The sequence below is a fragment of the Anabrus simplex genome, chromosome 1 (genome assembly GCF_040414725.1).
Source record: "Anabrus simplex isolate iqAnaSimp1 chromosome 1, ASM4041472v1, whole genome shotgun sequence".
In the NCBI taxonomy this organism is placed as follows: domain Eukaryota; kingdom Metazoa; phylum Arthropoda; class Insecta; order Orthoptera; family Tettigoniidae; genus Anabrus; species Anabrus simplex.
In genome coordinates this window covers 295,532,598-295,550,595 of record NC_090265.1, presented here as the reverse complement: position 1 = coordinate 295,550,595, position 17,998 = coordinate 295,532,598, and the positions used below count along the sequence as shown (strand labels likewise).

Genomic DNA, 17,998 nt, shown 5'->3' with positions numbered 1-17,998 from the left:
CTGGCAACCAGGTATTATTTACCTGATAGCCAGTGTCCCTGTTGAAATTGTTAGGATTTCTACAACTTCCCGTATAATCCTGGACCTGTAGTGTCTAGTGTGAGTAAGAGCTGGAGGATCTCGGAACATGACATCATGACCCGACGATAGAGCGTGCTCAGCTATTACTGATTTGTCTGGTTGATTGAGACGAATATTACGCTCATGTTCCTTGATACGGGTATCAATGGACCAGCATGTTTTGCCAATGTGTACCTTACCGTAAGTACAGGGAATTTCGTATACCCCAGGATGTAAAAGTGGGGACAATTTGTCCTTGGTTTTACCCAGACTGTGAGCAATTTTTGTGGCGGTACCAAAGACGGTTTTTATGTTTTGTTTGCGGAGGACCTTAACACGGCATAAGCCCAAAAGCCTACATCATGTCTGTTCAAAGGACTAATTAGTTACGAAAACCAGCCAACTACATGCTCGAGCTGTAGTGAAACTGGGAATATACAGGGACAATGCGCTTGATGTAAGCAATTACTACAAATTGATGGTCCTACATGGGTCAGCTTAATACGTAGAAAATTCCCCACATAGCGCGTTCCTCTGGTAACAGATAATATAGTTGAAGATAAAACTCTCGACTCACCCGTAGTTGACTTTCACGAAACAGTAGGGCAGATCACGAGGAATCGAATGGTATAAATCAGTCAAACCCTCAATCATCTGTGGAACTTTTACTTAGTTCAGATGAGGAAAACACTCAGATGTTAATGGAATTAAAATTATTGTAGAAATACAAGAGATAGACGAGGGCGATCAACTTATATTACTACGAACTGGCCAGCCCTGCGGCAGGCGTAGACACTAAAGAAATTCCAAAATTATATCAATTTGCCCATTCTCGTGTTTTAGTTAATATCTACTTTACTCTACCAATCAGTTAGACAAGGATGCCTACCGTCAATGATCCTTTTCACGTTAAGTGCAGAAACGTTTAAACAACCTCCTGAGCACTGTTCCAAATGAGAGTAGTTTGTTCACAATCAGAGATTACGCCGATGACGTCAACTTTTCTGCCAGCCTCAAGCCGTTGCTCCACAGCTAACATAGATAATAGATACGTATGATATACTACTAGATCTGTTTCTTTGTGTCTATTGTATTTACACCATGTGTTCGGAGAGGATGGGCAGAGTCCGTGGTTTGGTTTTTCATCTATTGAGATGAATGATAACAAATAGACCACACAGCTCTTCTCATAGTTTCTGTACTATGATTATTCTGCCTAATAGCTAACCCATAATACCTTTGCTGTCTATCTTTTGCTTCATCTGTCAATCGTCCCTTACCACCAATAGGTTTACTGTCTGACAACAGCCTGCGACCAAGTGAAGTTTCCAGGCGTCGTAATCTGGAGCCCATCCTCTTCTGAACATGGCCCACACATTCCAATATTATTATTGCAAAATCAGGGCCATACGGTTGATTTTCTGAGCCTGCTTTGTATGCTTTCAAATCCCCATCATCTATGTAATTCAGTTTTGTACATGTTCTCAAAATCAGTTAATTTCGTTTCCTGAAGAAGAAACTCCATTGTCCTGAATATCTTCAGTCATATTCTCACGTGAAGTAGTAGGAATTTCCATTTCTGGAAATAGAATACCTTTCGGTTTGCCAGCAAATCTACATTTTATAAGGACCTTACCAGTATTTCTTCCCATATTTGTTTCAATAAACACAGAAGATAGTGAAATACAACACCAAAATACATGTGTAAACAAACAAAAGAAATACTATATTTTCCCCGCTTATTTGCTCTGAACAGGTCGGCTACTACACAAAATTTCCCAACAGATGAGCTGGCCACCACACCAAACTTCCCTCGATACTCTGATATGTTTACTTGGCGGCAAATTGAAAGTCAGAGATGTATTACCTTCATCTGTCAAACATGTCGTCCACCACCCGCACTCATTGCTTGCAGCATGTAGTTCAAAAATTAAGTTTGAACGTTTCCAAAAGAATATTCCGTAGAGATCATATGTCAAATTAATCAGGAAATTATGCACTATATTTTAAGACGAAAAAATAAATCGACATTTTTAAAAATATTTTCAGAGGCCGGCGTTAGCGGATCCTCTCGGAGATACATCTCCAACTATGAGCTTCGACTCGCTCAAAGGAGATGGGTCTGAATATTTTAGCACTACCCAATATGTGACTCAAAGTGATAGAGAGCAATTTAAAAACTTGTTGGTGGACTCTATGATGATTTGACAACTAAGAAGAAAACATACTCAGCACAGAGAGATTCTCTTAAATATAATATTGTTAAGATCTCTACGGTTCAGTAAATAAAATATGGATTAGTACAACATTCCCGGGAGCCAATATACGAGACGAAAGGTGCAGTTCTTACGAACGAGACCGCAGCTCATAACGAAGGCCTTCGGGTTACGAGGAGACATGTAGTCTGCGCGACGAATACTCTAAGACGTTATTCATGATTTTCTAGACCGGGACTGTTATTTCACTCTGAGGTAGCTCCTCAGGTGTTCTCAAGTAAGGTGATGGGATATCGAGCCAGTCTTCATATACACTTAAAAATCCCTGACTTGGCTGATAATCGGACCCTAGCTCCGGATAAGTGGAAGAAAACATTGAAAAATATCCTTAACGATAACAAAATGTGACTAAAAGAACTTTCTTCAGCTAATTCCATATATTTCTGGTTTGTCTGGGGCTACGAAGGTTCATTTCGGTTTCGTCTTGGGTTTTAAGATCGGATACTATTCCTGACGTCACATGATTTTCGAGATGAAAATCTCAACCCAGGATTGACCGGGATTAGAACCTCAGCTTTCCGAATGGGAAATCAGTAATAAAGTCAATGAGATAATCATTGAAACAAAACGGAAGCCATGATCGCTATCGATATAGATGTGCTTTGCTTTGATATATATACAACAACATACCAATTGTTATGGGATTCCAATATTTAAAGGTAATAGTCGGTGCCGTATCGTGACGTCTTGTAAATGCCCAGACCTGCATGAGGTGTGATCTGACATCTCGAGAGTGAGTGTAAACACCGTCTCTGCTGGTCGTGGCAATCGTCTTTCGAACTGGGCATGATAGTGGGGGCCTGTCAAAGTTGTGCGGGCATTTAAATTTTTCTCGATCGACGGTGTCACGCGTGTACCGATAATGCCCGGTGGAAGGCATTACCACCCACAGTGAACAGCGTACCGGCCGACCCCGAATGTTTAATGATCGCAATTAGCGACGTTTGGCTGGAATTATCCGTGATAACAGACAAGCCTATAGGCTGAAATCAAATCCACATTCAATGCAAGGGGTACCAGACACATATCCAGGAGGCCAGTGCAGCGTACTTTAACGGCAGTGGGATATGGGAGCAGAAGACATATCAGTGTCCATGCCATCCATTACAGCGTCTCTGCGTGCGTAACGTTGCTGATTGGACCCTGGAGGACTGGCGATATGTATCTTGTTCCGATGAACACTGTTCCAGTTGTTTCGAGCTGATGGTAGGGTTCGGAAGTGGCCCAGGCCCGATGAAGCCATTTAGCCCAGTAGACAACAACGCACCATATATATACTGGTGGTAGCTCCGTAATTGTGTGGGGTGAGTTGAATTGGCATGGTTTGGGTTCACTGAGGCTTCTGAACAGGCCGTCGACCGCTTCAAGCCCTCCATGGACGTCACGTACCCATACAACGATGAAATATTCCATCAGCATAATGCACCGTGTCATCGGGCTCAAGTTGTACAGACTGGTTCGAGGAACGTTCTGGAAAGTTTCAACAACTGCTGTAGCTACCTCGTTCTCCAGATATGAACCCTGTCGAACATTTATGAGATGTGGTAGTGAGGTCCATTCACACCCACGATCGCGCACTCACAAACAGCAGGAATCTGTGGGTAGCCATCCAAATGCCATGGTTCAACATTTCTCCACAAGTGTTGAACAGTTGCTAAGACGATTTGATTAAGTTGACCAGTTAGAGGAGAGCCTACACGATTCTAGACTTGTATCCCATGACCTTTGGCATGTCAGTATACTGTATACATACATGGATATGATGCAAATAATAATTTATCACTTCGAGAGTTTGTAAGACGTCCTTTAGAAACATGTCCAAGCAAGATTACTAGTTGTTGATAACTTTGTAGAGAACAAACTTGGCTGCTGTCACACAACATGTGACTTTCCGGCTGGTGATAGAAAATGCTTTGTTCTAATTTAATCTGAAAGTTAACATACCGAATTTTCCTTTCATTATCGGCAGGGATATCAGATATTAATTAAATGTGTTTATGGATCATTAGCAATGAACATTGTAAGAGACGGCAAACTCCTAAGTTTTCGCTTGAAAATAGGTTCTGTAATATGCAGGAATATCTATGATACATGTCTCGCATTGAAGTTACGCTAAAATACCAACGGTGATCTTTATTATCAGGAGGAAACAGGGAAATTATTTGCTTATTTTATCATTAATCAAATAATGAACTCATAAATATTAAGGGTGAAATCTGAAGCTGGTACTGTGTAACGAGTAACAATAATATACAAGAGTTGACCAGAGTAGCTTCGACAGGAAAGATACAAAGAGAAGTAAGTTGGAACAGTGTCAGGCTCGGCTAAATATTCTTAGTGGCCATGAGATAACAATTTACTATCAAGTGAATGATCTCAGCAAGGAACTTATTGAGTCACCTGCACACTATATTCTGTCGTTGTCTGTACTTCAAAGTGCAGCCACTTTCAGTCTTATACCCTACCTGTTGTTCTGACATTGATAAAGCACTTTCTACAATTGGTAGAGAAAGACAAAAGGAGGGAAAGAAGAAAATAGGGTACGTCTCCCTTTATATGAGACATCCTCAGTTCTTAAACTCACTTCGAGCTAACTCCGACGTTGGGAGAACATCCCTTTCATGACACAGACACATGCATAAGAAGTGTAAGAAAGTAAACTTTTTTCTTCAACAAGTTCCAGTAATAACATGGATTTACTGAAAATACGACACAATCTCAAGAATACCAATCTAATCTATTTTCCATAGATACCCAACTCGTTACCAAGTTTCACGCGACCAGAAATTTGAAGTGAGGATTTTCGAGGAAGTTAAGAAAGTAGGTTTCTTGTTCCTATAATTGATTCTTCTTCTTATCGAGTTCACTGTCTACATCAGTGTTTATATTTTATAAAGCAAACGCCTTCTAACTAAAGCCGACAAAAATATTATTACATTTAAGCGTCCCTACAATTGCTGTAGATTTTAATAGACGTCGGAGCACTCGATTTTACCCTACAAGAGTTATTTTACATGGAGGAAGTCAATAACAAAGAGTTGTAGCAACCAAAGATTCTCAAGTTCCTTCGACGTCAGTTGGGATCAAAACTTGAATTTTGTGAATAAAACGATATTATGAAATTATTATTATTATTATTATTATTATTATTATTATTATTATTATTATTGTTATTATTATTATTATTTCGTAGGAAGTTCACAGAATATAACACAAAATATTCCTTTACGTGTATCGTGTTTTAATTACAATGCAGGCACTCAGAAATTCACTCGAAATTTGCAATATATAGCTTATAATATTCAATTTTGTCTATGCTGGCAAAATCTAGTGTTTACAGCGCACTATGTCTTCTGATGAGGGCTAGAACAAATTTGTTACTTTTATTGACCTTAGTCTCATCCTTGGCTTTGACAACATGAAAGTGACCGAGGTATGAGCAATGCTAGTAGTGCAATTCTTTCTGCAGCCAGTCCCTCTTATGAATGGTGTGAAAATGTTGCTCATAGGGTCAGTTGGTGCGGACATTTCAGTGGGCTTGTCAGACTGAAATGTTATAGCATCTTCTGGCACAGTGAACAAAGCAACGGGAAACTACCTCACTCCTCATTTCCCTAGTACGCCTCTTCAGTGACGACTGGGCCACCTATGTTGGCTGATGGCGCAGTTGTTGAGGTCCAAACCAGCCTGACCACTCAACATACGTACAATATTCAGTTAAGTTATAACTTATGTAGTATAATCATTACTACATAATCACATACAAATTTACAGATTTACTAAAACTTCCCGAAAATTATACAATTGAGGTCGACAAAACAATCAAGGAACACTATATTCTATGAAATTTTAAATATTGTAGTAATAATTCAACCTTACGTAGAAATCGAGCCAAGACTTTCCATTTCTAAAATTTAAACTGAATTTCTTAGAATGTTTAATTTTTACTGATAAAGTGACTTACGTGAACCAGTGTGATCAAATCTATGGGACTCTTCGTTTCATCGGGTGAAATGGCAGTGACCCTGAAATGTAGCTACAACGGAGAAGCCGATTCCCACTCGTCCTTCTGCGTGTAGTTTTCTGAGATTTGTACTTCTCAGTGATGTCCAGACTACCGAGAATTATATTATTATTATTATTATTATTATTATTATTATTATTATTATTATTATTATTATTATTATTTTGTTGTTATTTTTACAGATTAGATCTGCATTTTCTGAAATGAAAGATCCACAGTATGGATTCACCCATCATGCATTAACAATGTACAGATAAATACACGGGTACGCGCACAGCAATGCCCACTACAATTTATTTGTCACAGTTATCTTATAACGCGACACAGAAAATACAATTCGTAACAGTTACGATTCGTTACATGAATACAACTCCTAATAGTTACGATCCGTCGCAAATTACAATTCGTCGTAGTTACAACTGATTTACTCGATTTCGCCAAAACTTCGTCATGTACCATTTAGAATTGTTCTTATTTATTTTGATATGTTTTTCTTTTTTCTTTTCCACAATGACGTATTCGTATTTCTGTATTTTCTACATGCGCTTTCAATACTTCCTCCATAATATATCTACAACATTTTCACAATTACTTGTGATTAAATTAGATGTGTACTTAACAAACGAGGATGCCGTAATGCCGTAAATTCATATGTAATGGTTTTATGTTTATCAACCAACAAAAGACGGGGGTGGGTAGTATATCGTTACGATTTATGTGACAAGTGTAACTGATCGCTAACAGCAACGCATGACAGGAACGCAACCATGGACGAGCCTTCAGGTATTTACAGGTTTAAAGGTGATTGGGGAAGAATCTAAGAGGAAGAGTACATGGTGTCCATGAATAAAACGGTACTATATCTTCCACTCTTCAAAATAAATTGCAGAGAGTGTGAAGAAAAGGAAATACCATATTAAAAACAGAAAAAAGAAACAACTAGTGGACCCGCAGCATTCCTTACAAGTAAGTCAGATAATTTAGTTCATAACACTTCTTTCCATACAATATTATCCGTGCTTCGACCATTCGACCATATCTCGATCTTGCCAGAGGTAGTGCAACGTACAATTGGTCGTAGCTGAATACGCGTTTGTCTCTGCGTTTTATTAATGGTCATGCAGAAGGCTAGTTGACTTGATACATTCCCGTCTGTACGTACGTAGACTGCTTTCTCTTAGCAGCATGTAAGTTATTGGGAACGATCTGCCATCTGTTGAGTATATTCAGAAGCTGGGGAAGGTCAGAGAATCAAATAGTATCTAGCGGAGAATAGTATTCTTCCATCATCAAAAGTGTACACTCTCTGGCTTGACAGGTAGTAATCAAACATGACAGCGTGCAATGACATTACTAATGATGAAAATCACACAGCTATATAAATAAAGTCGCAGGGAATCAGCTGTCGGTAATTTCGTTTGTTTTGCCCTATCTTACAGCTCCGTCCGTAGGGGCAAAGGGGTGTGTCTTATACCCCCCTTTGCGCGAACTGAGTCCTACAAACTAGGTTTCTTTGCTCGTTCAGCGCGGCTTTGGAACGATCTACCCGCCTACATTAAATGTAGAAATGTAAATATAGTTAAATGTTACGTTAGGAAGCACATACGGTGAGAAAATGCATGTAAATATGTGGAAGAATGAACGAGGGAGTGAAAGGTTGTATAAATGAGGCTATACTTTGTTACTTTACCTGTAAATAGTGTATATGACTGTTTTACTTTAGGATTTAGGTAATTATTTCAAAGGTCAGTGGGCACTACGTATAGGGGGGCTTGTCCTTTTCCCCTGGCCTTCCATAGATACTGTAAACGTTTATGGTAAATAAATAAATAATGAATGAATGTTTTAGATATTTCTTCGTTTTTGGTCAACTGAAGACCGTATCCGTGGTTTTATTTTTCGTGTCTGTTTGTTCCACCATAACGGTGAAACGGCTAGAGAGATCTTGACCAAACTTCACATAAAGAGTATACTCATCCCCGGGCAAGTATCGCAATGCAAATGATTTAAACATATCTGAATATATGGGGTGTTTATAGGAAAACCAGAACAGTTTTCTTCCATTTTATATTATACTTTTGATTTTCTGTAAAATATATGGACTATATGTGAAACGGCCCTTCTTTATAAACAACTTTTGTTAGGTACATAATTTCGCTTTACTATTAAAATGACGGAGAAATTACTATTTTCTTCGGGTCTCACGCTCTGCATTGAGTGACCGACAGACCGACAACGAACCTACAGGTGACCATGGTAACGTCTCTGACTGCTTGTCAGCAGGGAAGTAACGTTTTGACATTTTCGTCTTCATTCCTGCAAACTCGTGGTTGTTCCTTGGGTAGAAAGCGACAGAGACGTCAATCGTCCATTCCGCGGGATATTGGCAGAATACCTTTGGAGGTTACAATCGTCCTCGAATAGCAGTGAGGGGCGCTGTTAATATTTGAACAGTACCGCGGAGTGTAGCCCATTATTTCCACACCGTAAGGTGTTTTCTGGCATTTGTTATAATTTGTACTGTATTTCTATTCTACTTGTATTTTCCGCTTTAATTTCTTGCCTATGCCTTGTCGCTTTAGGCTTAATTAACACCATAAGTCATCTTCTTATCTGTTGACCTAAGAATACCTTAGCCTAACTTTCTCCTCTGTTACCGCCTCCTTATATCCGTAACTAACACCATCACAATTTATTGAGGGACATTTTTTTTCCAATACATCCATTTGGTATTTACATACTGTATTTGTCCTATCCGGCTGTTCTCAGTTATAATCCTATTTTCTGTCAATTTCAACTTGCTTAACGGTATTACATTCTTCCTTAATTACTTCGAATGTAATGCGAGTGCTAATCCCGAAACCTGGACACTCTTTTCTTTCAGGAAAAATTCCAAGCTCTTCAAGTGTATAACGTTTGACCCCGGTAATTATCTAAATATGGATGCATTTTAATGACGGTGCAGACATTTGTTTCAGGGTAGTTGGTAGCTAAACGGTAAGTCGTATTACAAAACGGATAGCTCAATCGCTGTTCAGTTTGGAGAGATCTACAAAATTGGTAATATGACTTATTATCTTGTCTCGATTGTTGATACGTTAAATTGCAATGCATTTATCAATTATAATCAAGTCTCTCCAGCTCGATTGTGACAGGCATTAGGAAAAGGGTCCTCTATTTATAATGAAAACTCTACATCTCTGCTGTGAATGGCGGTTGCCAAGTGAGCGTACCGTTAGAGTAGAAACTACGGAACCCTACTGTGACTGGCTGTAGGAAATGTGGCCTGCCATTGTCAACAAAACATTCCCAGTGCCTACCTTACATCGGAAACAACGTATGGTGCCTTCCCTGTTTTGTGACTCGGATAGCGCTAATAAACATGCAATTTAATGTATTCTTACTCACTGCCTTTACAGTAATTTACGGAAAAAATCCGTATACAATGTAGAATACCGTAGCGAAGCACGGGTAAATTTGCTTGTATCAGAATATGAATGAAAGTGTTAGTCGCTTAGCATCATGCTAAGTACAGAATGTATTGTGGGTTAGGGTAAGCCTTCGCCTTCAATTATTGGAGTGATCATTCAATGATTTGATCTTGAAAATAAATATATTTACGTTGACTTTTCAAGATTTACCCTGTTCTATTGAAAGATTTGTAAGATTTTTGTACCAACCGCACCATTTAACTCCCTCTGGTTTAAGAGCTCGAGTTTTGTGATATATGAACGTTAGCGTTTTCTATACTAATATTATAAAGAGGAAAAATTGGTATACTACTGAACCGATTTTAAAAATTACTTCACCTGTAGAAAGCTACATTGCCAGTGAGTAACATGTGTTGTATTTTATTTTCAAAACAATTCAGGGGGCGGGGCGACGTGGGGAGATATATGAAAATATTAAAATAATAGACTAATATAGGCGAAATCGAATTTTTCGTACAAGGACGAGACAAAACTCATTTTAAGTCCCTTGACGCAAAGACAAAACTCGGTAAGCTCTCGGGCCCGAAAACCATGTTTTAAGGCCCTAAAACCAATCGTTATGGAGATATTGGCACCACACTACCCCTGCTCAAGAAATCGGATAAGAAAATGAACTGCCGTAACCATGGCAACGTCAGCTCCAGGAATCTACAGTAGCGAGATTATCTACTACATATAAAAACCTAACATGTTACAGACGTTAAAAATGGTACTTGGAATCTCTTTTAAAAGAAATGAACACACATTTTTTGAAAATCCACTTAAGGGGGTGTAATAATAAAAAAAAGCGGGTGAATTTTTAAAATGAGTATCTTCTTCTTATACTGCTTTTCCCATACCTGTGGGATCGCGGGTGTGGACTGTGTCGGAAATGTGGATTTGACCATATTTTATGTCTGAATGCCCTTCCTGACGCCGATCCTATGTGTAGAGATGTAATTGCTATTGCGTGTTCGTGTTGTGGTTGATAAAGTGGTGTGTTGAGTGATATGAAGAGGAGAGTCTTGGGACAAACATAAACAACCTGTCCCAGAGCCAGAAGAATTAATCACACGCAATTTATTTCCCCGACTCAGCCCGGAATCGAACCTGGAACCCTGTGAACTGAAGGCCTCAACGCTGATCACTCAGCCAAAGAGTGGGGCGGTTTTTAAAATGAATATATCTACAGTATATCTCATAAACATAAAAGTTACAGACGTGAAAATTGGTATTTGTAATCTCTTTTAAAAGTAAAGAAACGCGTACTTTTTGTTTTCGGAAGATCAACTTAAGCTGGTGATCGAAAGTAAGTGAACTGAAATGAAGAAGCGGTTGAATTCCTCTTATGAGGATACTTATATCTAAAAAACTAAGATGTTACAGACGTGAAAGTTGGTATTTGGAATCTTCTTTAGAAATAAAGAAATCCTTTCTTTTATTTCGACTTAAAAGAGGACTGTTTCTCACATGTGATGTTCTATGTCGCATGTTCCGGATTTAGCTCTGCCAGTAGCTTGGTCATCTTAGCCCCAAAATCCAATGCCACAAACGTGGTTTACAAAGAGGTTCTGGGGTAAAAGAAATGCAATTTTTCTGCGACATTTTACACTTTAAGGATTTTTACATAATATCTTAGTGCATTACCGAGGAACAATTAATTTTTAACAACTTATGAAATCCTCGCGAGCGAAGCCGTGGGTAACAGCTAGTATGTATACATAGGAGCTTCTGTGTGACTAAATAAACAAAGTATTGCTAATAAATTCTGTTAGGAATCCAACCTGTAATTGTGACCAATTAATCACCTGTAACCAATTGAAATTATTACCAATAAATCCCTGTTTGAAAATATAAGCCTGTGGTGAATATAATTCTGTTACGAAATGAAGGTGACCAACTGTGAAGATAACGAAAGAATTGTGAGGAATTCTCCTAAAACCCACGGGTGCAATATACTTATACACTTACACGCTGTTTCGGAAGGAATAGGACATATTTAGGGAGGCAGTGATATGGACTATTCAAATACAAAAGATCCTATAACCATGTGTCCAGTGTGCAAAGTGGGTCAATTTACAGGTGTTTGTATGGTATGAATAAGAAAAACCTTACGAAAATGATTTAAAAAGACAGAAATGAATGATTGATTCAGGAAACCTTAATAGTGTGCAACAGTAGATTTACTGATGCACAAAACATACATGTACAACAGTACAAAAATGAGTTATCGATGAGTTTATTGATGCACACATCTACGCCTATACGCGTTGTAAAATGGACACAAGACGTAAAGTAGTTTATCATTAAAAGCATAGAAAATGGTGAAGGAATTGAAGTAAGGAATTTAAGGTGATCTGGATGTTATCACAATAGATAATCATCGATAAGCATTTACAGTAGATATTCAAAATACCATTTACAACTGTATATATTTCCGTTGTCCATACCGTCGAACATTGGTATTTTTCAACTGAATCTCAGGTTCTAATACCGGTGATCACAAGTGAAACTTTTACAGGGTACAACAAAGGCAGGACAAGTCCTCTCAAGAAGACCCACTTTCTGTAGTTATTACAGGTATATGTCAACTCCTTCAGTGAATTAGTGTTCGGAGTTAGTTTTCGGATTCTAAACAAGAGTAATCAAACGTGATAATCGATCCATAAAATCTCCAGTTTTACGTCAAATCCGAACCACAGAGACGCGAGTTCTTATTAAAAAAATCCCACATGTACTGGCCAGGATTCGTACTATAGCCATCTCGGTGAGAAATCAGTGGTGATGCCACTCGAAAGTTAGACCAAAATCACCCGCTCTCAGAAATATCTTCTGGAATTGCATGAAATTTCCCTGTAGACTGGCATACATTCACTTGAGACTCCCAGAAAAAAGAACAAGTTATTGTAACTGGTTTCTTCAGCCAACATAGTATGCTGATGGTGTGCTAAGCCACCGAGCGAGTATGAGTTTGTTACTTCGTCGATAATAGGGAAAGGAGTCGGACGTGTATTACGGATCCTGTAACTATTTTGTCTGTCAACGTTGCTCAGAGTTGGCAAGCACTTTGGAGTAGCAAGATAAGATTTCCAGAATGGTAAAGGTTGAGATTTCAACTGTTGTATTCGAACGCAAGGTGTTAACCTCCTGAGTCGACCATGAGTTTCTTAACGTTGGACGTTGGGTCAAATATCTTCATGTTCATGGTTACTATGTTGAAAAGTAGTGCATGCAGTTTACAACAGTATATTTATTCAAATTTTGTGAAATGCAAAGAAACTTCATAAATATAATAATTTGTATGAGTATTGTGAAGAAAAAGTTTGTTACGTTTGATTCGTCTAGAGTTAAAGTCAGAGAAAACAAGTCCTGGGATGTTCGAGAACGGGATTCCATCAGTAGTGAGAATTTGACAGTTCGGCCGATTCCTATGGGATCAGGATCCAGGAGAACTCACCTATGTTAAGCTAAGCTAACCTCAAACCTTGGTTAAGTTAATCTAAGCTAACTTCACACTAGGGCCTAACCACAAATTGGGGCTTAACCTCATGCTAGGTAAGGGTTTATTCTCACACCTTTCAGGTGTATAACCTAACGCTGACCACGCGTTAACCTAACCCAACCTAACTTAACCCAACCTAACTTAACGTTAGCTCAGAGTTCGGAGTTAACTTCACTGGCTGTTATTTACGTCCGGGTGCCCTTCCTGACAGGGCTTAAACTCACTAAGTCTGAGGCAGGCGCTAAGGCTGAGGCTAACGCTGATCTAACTAGCTGCTCGAAAGGTACTTAACGTGTGCGGAATTATCTCACCAGCTCTTTCTTACGCCGTGCTGCCCTTCCTTACACAAGTTTGCCCTCCTCAACACTGTTTAAAAATTTTGAAGTAAAATGTTTATTGACAAAAATACGTCGAGTGTGACTTAAAAATTTAATCACTCCTAAATCGATTGTCCTGGAAAATTGATTTTTAGCTTAAAATTCATAAAAGAATTTATCTTCTATCTACGGAAATAGATCAACTCACCCCCCGAGTGTTTTTTTACAAAGTGTTGGGTAAAAATAAATTTTGACGTTAAAACAGTGTCAGAGGATACTTTAAATGACTTTTAGATTAAAAATTAGTTAGGGGGTGAAAACAACCCTTAACTTTAAAATTTAATAACTCCTAAACCGATTGTGCTACAAAATTAATTTTTAGCTTATAATTTATCAATCCTCTAACCGGTGATTTTGGGGTAAAAAGGATTTTTCTGAAAAGTGTCGGAGGATACTTTAAACGACTTTCAGAGCAAAAATTAGGTGAGAATGAAAATAACCCTTAATTTTAAAGTGTAATAACTACTAAACCGGTTGTCTTAGAAAATTGATTTTTAGCTTAACATTAATCAAAATATATTGTATAACTAGGGATATAGACCAACTCACTCTCGACTCTTCCTTTCTAAAGTTTTGGAGCAAAAATTGCTACAACGTTTAAAATATTGTTGGAGCATACTTTAAATGATGTTTAGGGTAAAAAATAGGTTGGAGTGAAAACAAACGTTAACTTAAAACTTCAATATGTCCTAAACGATTAGATGTGGAACAATGACTTCTAGCTTAAAAAATATCAATCTTCTAACTCCTGATATAGGTCAACTTACCCCTGACTGAACTTTTTAGGGTAAAAATGAATAACGCACATATAACTGCATTGAAAATGGATACAATATTTCTTTGATGGGTAAAAATTAATACGGTGCAGACATTAAACCAAACCAAACCCCATGATACCACAGCCCTTGAATGGCCTTGGCCTACCAAGCAACCGCTGCTCAGCCTGAAGGCCTGCAGATTGCGAGGTGTCGTGTGGTCAGCACGACGAATCCTCTCGGCCGTTATTCTTAGCTTTCTAGACCGGGATCGCCATCTCACCGTCAGAGAGCTCCTCAATCACGTAGGCTGAGTGGACGTCGAACCAACCCTCAGGTCCAGGTAAAAATCCCTGACCTGGCCGGGAATCGAACCCGGGGCCTCCGGGTAAGAGGCAGGCACGCTACCCCTACACCACGGGGCCAGCGCAAACATTAATAATAACGTTTAATAAGTATCACCTGCTCCTCACCCGATCCACTAAGGATCACCTGCGTTTAGCCTGAGGAGCACCTGCTTCCGACTTGGGGATCACCTGCTTAAACTATTAATGGAGTAGCATTGAAAATGGATAAAAGAATTCTTGATAAATAAAAATGCATACGATACAGACAATAATGAAAACCTACAACCTTTTTTCCAGTCAATGACCATGTCAGGGATGGGATGAATGAAGCTCCAAACTTCCGGCGAGGATATGAATTGTGCCGGCTGCCGAGGCCTGTCGCACTGCTCTGGGGCAATCATTAATGACTGACAGATGAAATGAAATGATAGTGGAGAGTGTTGCTGGAATGAAAGATGACAAGGAGAACCGGAGTACCTTGAGAAATACCACAGATAATAATAATGTTTATTAAGTATCACCTACACTTCACCCGATCTACTGATGACTACATGCTTCTGAATGATCACCGGCATATGCTGAGGACCGCTTGGGTGACCTTGGGTAAGGACGAGACTTATACTTTGGCTAAGGCTGTGGGCTTAACCTCATCGCTCGGCTACATGCGGCGATTTTACACTCCAGCTAAGAGTAGGGCTTTGCATCATGAGTAGGGGGCAGATCTTAACCTGACTAACTACTCTTCCTTACACTAGGCTGCCTTTCTCTACAAAAGTCTGGTTAACATTAAGAGCTGAGTTAAAGTATAGGTTTATCTTCATGCTAACTGGCTGTTCGTGGCATAAGTCTGGGTAACCTCATAGTTTTAGAGCTGAGTATACATTTTATATAACTGGCTGCTTTTTTTCAGCTCGCATGTCCATGGTATTAATTGACCAGTTGCTCTTACTTTGTTTGGGGCACTGATCCCAGGCTCAATCTTAGCTCAGTTCGAATACGACAAGCTTGTGTTTTGTGCACGTAAAACGACTAAGTGCTGGAATAGCATACTTAGAGTAGCAGAGTAGAGTTTGCTAAGCTACTTTAAGCGGATATGACACTCAAAACTTTAATATGGTGAAGCAGATTAGAGTTTATGTGGACATGTTCGCAATGCATGCCGGGAAGTGAGTAACCTCTGTAAGTTGCAGTATACAAAACTTATTAGAGATGAATTAGTAAAGACATCATGTGTGGTACTAAGAGTAACGCTGTTGAAAAAGCGATTATAAAGTTTTATGTTTGCAATAAAAAACTAAACACCTATACTAAAGAGGAGTTGAAGGCATTACCAAAAGTATTTCTAGTAAATGTTGCTGCAATTGCTGTAAAGAAGATTTGGGAGAATGTGCCTCGTATGTGGACGCAAGATCCTGTTCTGTCGGAGCTTCAAACGTATAGTTTACATCATCAACAAGTAAGTGCGTGTAAAAGACCTTCAGTGAGACAGTGTCGTACGTGTCAGCTATTTAAACTGTGTTAAGAAACCAAAACCAATGAGTTAACAAACACGCATCATGCTGCAAAGAAAGCTAACAAGCAGACGCGGAAGAGATGTGCGGTGAAGAAGCATGCTGGACATGGACTCATCAATAAAGCAATTGATCTTCTCCCAAGTTACTAATGCTGGCACTGAACTCGATGTTCGTAGTGGTCCTGGTATTAATATGTTATATGCTGCTTGCAAACAACATGATCTTGGTTACTGTGCCAGTCAAACCTGAGCTGAGACGTGTAGCTGATGAAATTCTGCTTCGTAAAGCTGTGCCGCGTGCGACGTCACCTAACGCTCAAGTTGCTGAGAAGAGAGCAGCGCTTGTTGATGCTGGTGTAATAAAAGGGGAACTGTTGCTAGGTAAAGTCGGAAGCAAGTAATCCTCAGGCTAAAAGTGGGTGATCCTTAGTGGATCGGGTGAGGAGCAGGTGATACTTAATAAACGTTACTATTAATGTCTGGATCGTATTACTTTTTACGTATCAAAGAATTCTTTTATTCATTTTCAATGCAGTTCTATGTGTGTCATTAATTTTTACCCTTATAACTTCAGTATACATCACCGGTTAAAAGAGATTTTCTTGAAACATTTGAAGCTAAATCAGTCTTCCACAACTAACCATTTAGGACATATTGAATTCTTAACGTTTCTTTTCACTCCAATCTATTTTTTTCTCTACATTTTGCCCCAAAATAAACAGTCGAGAGTGAGTTGTCTTTATCGCAAGTTACAGAATAATGCTTGATAAACTTTAAGCTAAAAATCAATTTTCTAGGAATAGGTTTAGGAGTTATTACATTTTAAAATTAAGGGTTCTTTTAACCCCTACCTAATTTTTACTCTAAAAGTCGTTCAAGTATCCTCGGCCACTTTTTTAACGTCAACAATTATTTTTACTCCTAAATTTTGGAAAGAAACTGTAGGAGGTGAGTTGATCAGTATGACCAGTTGGAGGATATTTTCTTATGAATTCTAAGCTAAAAATCAATTATCTAGGACCATCGGTCTAGGAGTTATTAAATTTTTTAATTTAAGGGTTGTTTTCACCCCTAACCTAATTTCTTACTCTAAAATTCATTTTTACTTCAAAACCTTAAAGCAATGTAGAGAATGGCAACCTGGTATAAGGAAGGGCAGCCGGGCGTGAAAAAGAGCCGGTGAGGATAACCCCACATACGTTGAGTACTTTTCGAGCAGCTAGTTAGATCAGCGTTAGGCTCCGCCTTAGCCCCCGTCTCAGCCTTAGTGAGGTTAAGCCCTGTCGAGAAGGGCAGCCGGGCGTAAAACAGAGCCAGCAAAGTTAACTCCGAACTCTTAGCTAACGTTAAGTTAGGTTGGGTTAGGTTGGGTTAGGTTAGGTTAGGTTGTGTTAGGTTAACGCGTGGTCAGCATGAGGTTAAGCCCCTACAAAGTGTGAGGTAAAGCCCCTACTCTTAGCCTGAGTGTGAGGTTAAGCCCCAATGTGAGGTTGGGCCCTAGTGTTGGATTAGCTTTGCTTAACTTAACCAAGGTGTGAGGTTAGCTTAGCTTAACTTAACCAAGGTGTGAGTTTAGCTTAGCTTAGCCGAGTTATCCTGGATCCTGATCTTATAGGATGCGGCCGAACTGCCAAATTCTCACTACTTCCATCCAATATATTTGTGACTGAGTCG

The 17,998-nt window shown here is 39.0% G+C and overlaps 1 protein-coding gene across 1 annotated transcript in view; it reads right to left on the bottom strand.

Moving 5' to 3' along the window:
- Positions 1 to 17,998, bottom strand: part of LOC136864344 (lachesin) — a 512,637-nt gene that overhangs the window by 13,365 nt on the left and 481,274 nt on the right. The gene's annotated exons all lie outside the window — the stretch shown is intronic.